The sequence below is a fragment of the Rhinopithecus bieti genome, unplaced genomic scaffold (genome assembly GCF_001698545.2).
Source record: "Rhinopithecus bieti isolate Rb0 unplaced genomic scaffold, ASM169854v2 scaffold_50877, whole genome shotgun sequence".
Classification (NCBI taxonomy): Eukaryota; Metazoa; Chordata; class Mammalia; order Primates; family Cercopithecidae; genus Rhinopithecus; species Rhinopithecus bieti.
Window position 1 is genome coordinate 471,516 of NW_016821745.1, and position 7,844 is coordinate 479,359.

Here is a 7,844-nt window from a genome sequence, read left to right on the forward strand (position 1 = left end):
ATAAATAAAAATAAAAAATATTGCTGTAATTGTTTTATAGCATGAAGTTGTGAGGCTATGTCTTACAGCAGAAAGACTTAAACTAAAAGGGGACTTATAAACTCACACACTAGGTTGTCCGAGAAATGAGTGGGCTTCAGGATGGATATGACGACTCAGCTGCCCAGACAGGTGAGGATGTGCTTTCCTGTGCTACTGCCCTGCTTCCCCCTAGCACAGGTCTTCTACACATCTGCAAAACAGCAGCAGTAGCAGTTCCAGGTTTCATGGACATATACCAGAAAGGGAGAAAGTGGCAGCCCTCAGTAGCTCTTCAAAGAACAACTCCAGAAAAGAAGTTATCTTTTAGAGAGAGCCCCACACACCTCTACTGGCATGTCTGCCCTACCACTGGGTCATGTGCCCATTTGGAGCCAATCCCATTGACTAGGGAAATGCCATGTGCTGATTGGCTAGAATTTAACCAATCAGTGGCAGAGAGGAAGAACTGGAGAACTTGGGGTGATTCTGGCAGTTGAGGATGGCTCAATCCCTTCTGCAGCTACATGATTAGGAAGGGAGAGAAGGGATCTGGGGGGACACAATTGCACTATCCAGTAGATTACATGTAAAGGAAACATTTCTCATGTACCTTCAGTGTTAAGTTATTTTGAGTACAATTTTACTTAAACCTTTGTAAATGTAAAACTCTGTAAGCTTCTGATGCTTCATGCCGTGATGCAACCATAGAAGTAAAATAATTTACAAATTAAAAATTAACCAAACTGCCAAACTATTAACATTCAAATTAACAATACTGATGTGACACCGTGTGCCAGCTTGGCTGATGCAAGTAGCCCTTGCACAGTGACTGTGTGCTCCCCACCCAGGGGCAGCTTCTCTGAAGTTAAGTGCTCTGCTCACCTGCACCTCTGTGCCTTTGATGGTCGTTTCTGCCTTCTGTTTCAGTCTTTTCCTTAATTTTTAAATGGCTAAGTGCAGTCTTTCTTGGGAGACCCAAAGAGGCTAAAGTGCTGATTCTTCCATGAAGCTGTCCTTAATCAACCCAGCCCAAATGTTGGAGCTGGATAAGACCTTGAGAAAATTTGAGTCCCACATGAAAATGAGGTCTAAAGAGGTTGAATGGACACCCCAGTGATTCTCCATTAAAAGCAAAAGATAATGTTTGCTTTACAGTTTACAAACCAAGGCCAGGCACGATGGCTCACGCTTGTAATCCCAGCACTTTGGGAGACAAGGTGGGAGGATCACTTGAGGCTAGGAGTTTGAGACCAGCCTGGGGAACACAGTGAGACCCCCGTCTCTAAAAAAAAAAAAAAAAAAAAAAAAAAATTAGTTTACAAACCAGTGCATGCATTAGCTCATTGAGCCCTCCAGAAATCCCTGAGAGACAGGCAAAGTGAGGAAGTATCATCATGGATGTCCTACAGATAATGAAACCAAAACCAGTCCAGAAAGGTTGAGTGACTCACCCGAGCTGTCATAGCTGGTGAAGTGAAAAGGCCAAGGCTTGCAGGAGGTCTGCTGACCAACAGTCATGAATTCTGCCCTGCTGCCTCTCTGAGTATATCCTAGCGCAGAAACCCTTAGCTTGGAGTTGGATGACTATGAGTGGGAGGGAGACATCACTGCTTGAAAATCTACTAAAGTTGTGTGGTTGTTGTTTAAAATACTCATGCCAGCTGAGTGCCGTGGCTCACGCCTGTAATCCCAGCACTTCGGGAGGCCGAGGTGGGTGGATTACCTGAGGTCAGGGGTTCGAGACCAGCCTGGCCAACATGGTGAAACCCTGTCTCTATTAAAAATACCAAAAAATTAGCCAGGCTTGGTGGCAGGCACCTATAATCCAAGCTACTTGGGAGATTGAGGCAGGAGACTCATCTGAACCCAGGAGGCAGAGGTTTTAGTGAGCTAAGATCGTGCCATTGTACTCCAACCTGGGCAACAACAGCAAAATTCTGTCTCAAAAATAAAATAAAATAAAATAAGATAAAATACTCATGCCCACATTCCTTTGGAAATCACTGTTTTGGTTTCTCCTGGTGGGACCTCAAGGAAAGCTGGGAAATTCATAGTGCAGTGGCTCATTCTGTTCATCACTACTGACAATCCACAATATAGAAGACTCTCACAGTCTTAGCGAGGATGGACTAGAGCACGCGATCCACATGGTAAATTGTATAAAACCTGGGCCCCAGAAAGCCAAGCATTGTGTATAACCTGCAAAGATGTGAGACTCCACAATGCATGGCCAGTGAATCAAAGCGAAGTACTAAAGAGTAGCTGCTGACTGCAGTGGGGCTGTACTTACAATACTGTAGCATTCATGCATTGGTTCTTTGTGCCTTCTTTGCATTTGGTGTGTTCATTACCCACTGAACAGAAGGTAGTTACCCGACTGCAGTTTTACCTCCTATCAGATTCACCATTTTTTTTTTTTTTTAACAAGAATGAGCTAAACCTAATTTATTTTTTTGAGATGGAGTCTCATTTTGTCACCCAGGCTAGAGTTCAGTGGCACGATCTCAGATCACTGCAACCTCTGCTTCCCCAGTTCAAGCGATTCCCCTGCCTCAGTCTCCTGAGTAGCTGGGACTACATGCAGGCACCAACACGCAGGCTATTTTTGTATTTTTAGTAGAGATGGGGTTTTGCCATGTTGACCAGGCTAGTCTCAAACTCCTGGGCTCAAGTGATCCACCCGACTAGGCCTCCCAAAGTGTAAACCTAAATTTCTTCTATTTATTTATTTATTTTGACACGGAGTCTTGTTCTGTCGCCCAGGCTGGAGTGCAGTGGCTGGATCTCAGCTCACTGCAAGCTCCACCTCCCGGGTTTACGCCATTCTCCTGCCTCAGCCTCCCGAGTAGCTGGGACTACAGGTGCCCGCCACCTCGCCTGGCTAGTTTTTGTATTTTTTAGTAGAGATGGGGTTTCACCGTGTTAGCCAGGATGGTCTCAATCTCCTGACCTCATGATCCGCCCGTCTCAGCCTCCCAAAGTGCTAGGATTACAGGCTTGAGCCACCACGCCCAGCCCTAAATTTCTTATTCTAAAATTTTTATTGTGGTAAAATGTACATAACATAATATCAATCATTTAACTTTTGTTTGTTTGTTTTTGAGACAGGGTCTCACTGTGTTCTCCAGGCTGGAGTGCAGTGACACGATCACAGATCACTACAGCCTTGACCCCTCATGCTCAAGCGATCCTCTTGCCTCAGCCTCCTGAGTAGCTGGGACTACAGGGGCATGCGACCGCACTTGACTAATTTTTAAATTTTTCGTAGAGATAGGGTCTCACTATGTTGCCAAGGCTGGTCTCGAACTCCTGGGTTCAAGCAATCCTCCTGCCTTGGCCTCCCAAAGTGCTGGAATTACAGGTTGAGCCACCATAACTGTGAGCTACGATAACTGTGAACCACCATAGTTGTGAGCCTCCATAACTGTGAGTCACCATAACTGGCCTCATTTAGCCATTTTTAAACATATAGTTCAGTGACATTAAGTACACTCACATTGTTTTGCAATGATTACCACCATCCATCTCCAAACTTTCTCATCTTTCCAATCTGAGACTTTGTCCCTATTAAACACTAACTCTCCATCCCCCTCTGCCCCAACCCCTGGAACTTCTGTCACTATGAATTTGACTGCAAAGGTGCCTTATGAAAGTGGAATCATGCAGCATTTGTTCTTTTGTGTCTGGCTGACTTCACTTACCGTGTTTCCGAGGTTCAATGGGATTGTAATCTGTGTCATAATTTCTTTCCTTTTTAAGACACCATCATATGCGATTGTATGGACAGACCACAATGTTCATCCATTTATCTGTTAATGGGCAGTTGGGTTGCTTTACATTTTGGTGACTGTGAGTAACAGTGCTATACAAATACTGATATCATATAGACATGGTGGTTCACGCCTATAATTCTAATGACTTGTGAGGCTGAGGTGGGAGGATGGTTTCAGGCCAGCAGTTCATTACTAACTTGGGCAACAAGTGAGATCCTGTCTCTAAAAAATAAAAAATAAAAATTAGTCAGGTATGGTGGGGCATGCCTATAGCCTCAGCTATTCAAGAGGCTGAGGTAAGAGGATCCCTTGAGCCCAGGAGTTTGAGGCTGCAGTGAGCTGTGATTGTGCCACTGCTCTCCAGCCTGGATGACAAGTAAGACCCCACCTCTTAAAAAAAAAACTGTTGGTATACAAATATCTGATTTGAGTCCCCCCTTTCAATTCTTTTGGACATATACCTAGGAGTTCAAGAAACCTACATTTTTTTTTTTTTGAGACGGAGTCTTGCTCTGTCCCTCAGGCTGGAGTGCAGTGGCGTGATCTTCGCTCACTGCAAGCTCCGCCTCCCGGGTTCACGCCATTCTCCTGCCTCAGCCTCCTGAGCAGCTGGGACTACAGGCGCCCGCCACGCACCCAGCTAATTTTTTGCATTTTTAGTAGAGACGGGGTTTCACCATGGTCTCGATCTCCTGACCTTGTGATCCGCCTGCCTCGGCCTCCCAAAGTGCTGGGATTACAGGCATGAGCCATCGCACCCGGGCAGAAACCTACGTTTTTAAGGCAAAACATCTTCTCTGCTGTAGTAAAATCATAGCCACAGAAAAGAAAATTCAGATCTGGTATGGATGAGAAAACAAAGGTTGATTTAGTTTCTTCCCCACCCATGACAACTTTTCACAGGAAAATCACAAGACTGATGGCCAATGAAGGGCAGCATAAGGCTCCGCATGCATGGGAGTGTTCCTCGTGAAACTGAAAATTGTGATGGGATTCACAGTCTGTTTCAGATCATAAACCCTGATTTGGTAATTTCAAAAATTGCGGAATTAATATACAATAGAGATCTAAAGTTAAACATTTTTAATGACAACCTAGTGATATCCTGAAGTCCGGGTTTTACAGTCACTTCTACATGGAAAACAGAGAACAATCAACCAGATGCAGAGCCGTGAATGCACATCCAATTGTCCAATGCCACACTAGAAAGTAAGCCCCCTTCATCCATCTGGGGCTCACCGTATTCATCTGTTCTCACCCCGCTATGAGGACATCCCCGAGACCGGGTAATTTATGAAGGAAGGAGGTTTAATTGGTTCATGGTTTAGCATGGCTGGAGAGGCCTCAGGAAACTTACCCATCGTGATAGAAGGGGAAGCAAACGGCCGGGTGCGGTGGCTCATGCGTGTAATCCCAGCACTTTGGGAGGCCGAGGCGGGCGGATCACGAGGTCAGGAGATCGAGGCCATCCTGGCTAACACGGTGAAACCCTGTCTCTACTAAAAACACAAAAAAATTATCTGGGCGTGGTGGCGGGCACCTATAGTCCCAGCTACTCAGGAGGCTGAGGCAGGAGAATGGCATGAACCTGGGAGGCAGAGCTTGCAGTGAGCTGAGATTGCACCACTGCACTCCAGAATGGGCGACAGAGCGAGACTCCATCTCAAAAACAAAAAAAGAAGGGGAAGCGGGGAAGCAAACATGTCCTTCTTCACACGGCAGCAGGAGGGAGAAGAATGAGAGCCGAGTGAAGGGGGAAGCCCCTTATAAAACCATCAGATCTTGTGAGAACTTACTCACTACCACACAAACAACATGGGGGAAACCATTCCCATGATTCCACCACCTCCCACCAAGTCCCTCCTGCCACAGGTGGGAATTATGGGAACTACAATTCAAGATGAGATTTGGGTGGGGACACAGCCAAACTACATCCCTCATCCTTCAACTTTTATTCTATTTTAGACACAGAATCTCACTCTGTGACTCAGGTTGGAACTCAGTAGCATGATAATAGCTCACTGCAGCCTTTGACTCCCAGGCTGAAGTAATCCTCCTGCCTCAGCCTCCCAAGTAGCTGGGACTACAAGTATGTACCACTATGCCCAGCTAATTTTTAAATTTTTTTGTAGAGACAGGGTCTCACTATGTTGTCCAACCTGGTCTCAAACTCCTAGCCTCAACTGATCCTCCTGCCTCATCATCTTTCAAATTAAATTAGCTAAGTAGGTTTTTGATTATATTTTTCATGGGGAAATATGATTACTTTAAGATATTTTATGTATTTTTGAGGTGCAAAGACTGACATACAGATAGTAAATAGCTCAGTATTAAGTAGGATGAAGATTGATAGCCATGGATCTTGTCCAACCCCCTCATTTTACAGATTAGAAAATTTGATCTCAGCAAGGATAGAAAATTACCCAGGTGGATGCAATTTCCAATTCTCTTTCTTTATATTAATATCATGATGCCTTGTTATTGTGCTAAAATTATTTCAGTCATGTTTCAAAGGGAGCCTTTTTCCTTACTTTTCAAGATTAGGAGATCATTGAGCAAAGTACACCCATGTGGGGCCATGCTGGCCATCTGTTTGCCCCGTCCTCCCCCTTTCTCCCTCCCTTATAGAATCTCTTTCTTCCTTTGTAGAACTTCCCTGCCGCTGCACAGGTTCTGGGCCAGGCCTGCCCGGTTGCCAAACCACTCCTTGGGTAACACTGGGTAAAGCCTCTCTGTTGAAGGCACCCAGCCTGGATTCTGCTTCCCCAGATCCCTCACCTCCATGACTGTTCTGAAGTGGTGGCTGTGGGTTACTGTTTCGTTCTGCCCAGGTAACATCATTTAATTTTTTTTTTTTTTAGACAAGGTCTCACTCTGTCACCCAGGCTGAAGTACAGTGGTGCAATCTCAGCTCACTTCAGCCTCAACCTCCCAGGCTCAACTGATACTCCCACCTCAGCCTCCTGAGTAGCTGGGACTACAGGCATGTACCACCATACCTGGGTAATTTTTGTATTTTTTGTAGAGGCGGGGTTTCACCATGTTGCCCAGGCTGGTCTCGAACTCCTGGGTTCAAGCAATCTGCCTGCCTCAGCCTCCCAAAGTACTGGGATTATAGGTATGAGCCACCACACCAGGCCATCATTTAATTTTTTTAAGCATCTTATTGCAGAAAATTCTAAACATCTACAGAAGTAGAGAGATGAGCTTAACAAATCCTCACATGCCAATCAGTCAGCCACAGCAGCCACCAGTACATCACTCGCTTTGTCTGCTCCACAGCCACCTTCTCCCTGCACCTGCACCCTCTTCCCACCCAGCTTATTTTGGAGCCAGCCCACACATTATGCCATTTAACCTACCAACATTTCAGGATATATTGCTAAAAGATAAGGACTGGGTTTTTGGTAAACCGTAACTACAGTTCCATTATCACACCCAAAGAAATTAAAAACACTTAACTCACCGAATACTGATAAGGACAGGAGGCAGGGAAGTTCTGGGCAGAGGAGGCTGGGTCTCCAGTGAGGGCCACACCCTCAAGCCTAAAAACCTGGTACTGTGGCCCAAAGTGAAAACATACATCTGTGTTTTCCAGCTCGAATGTTGCCTTTTCCAAAACCACCCACGGCCCGCCTCACCCGCAGTCCTGTGCCCATAAAAACCCCTGGCTAAGCTGGCAGGGAGAGAAGCAGCAGCTGGATGTTGGAGAGAAGTGGCTTGAGTTCAGGGGAACAACTTGATGGCATAGCTTCGGAGAGATTACCTTCCCACTTCGTCCCCTTTTCAGCTCCCCTTACCACTAAGAGTCACTTTCATCAGCAACAAAATCTCCTACCTTCAATTCATTCATGCAACCTCATTTCTCCCGGGCACCAGACAAGAACTCAAGTTCTACAAATGTGGGTGCAAAAGGCTGTCACACTGACCCTCTGCTGAGCTGTTAACACTTAAGCCACAGATGGCAAAGCTCAAAGGGCACTGTAACACTTCCTTTGGGGCTTCAGGGGTTGCAAGCACCCTCCTTTAGACACTGCCGGGGGGGCGGTT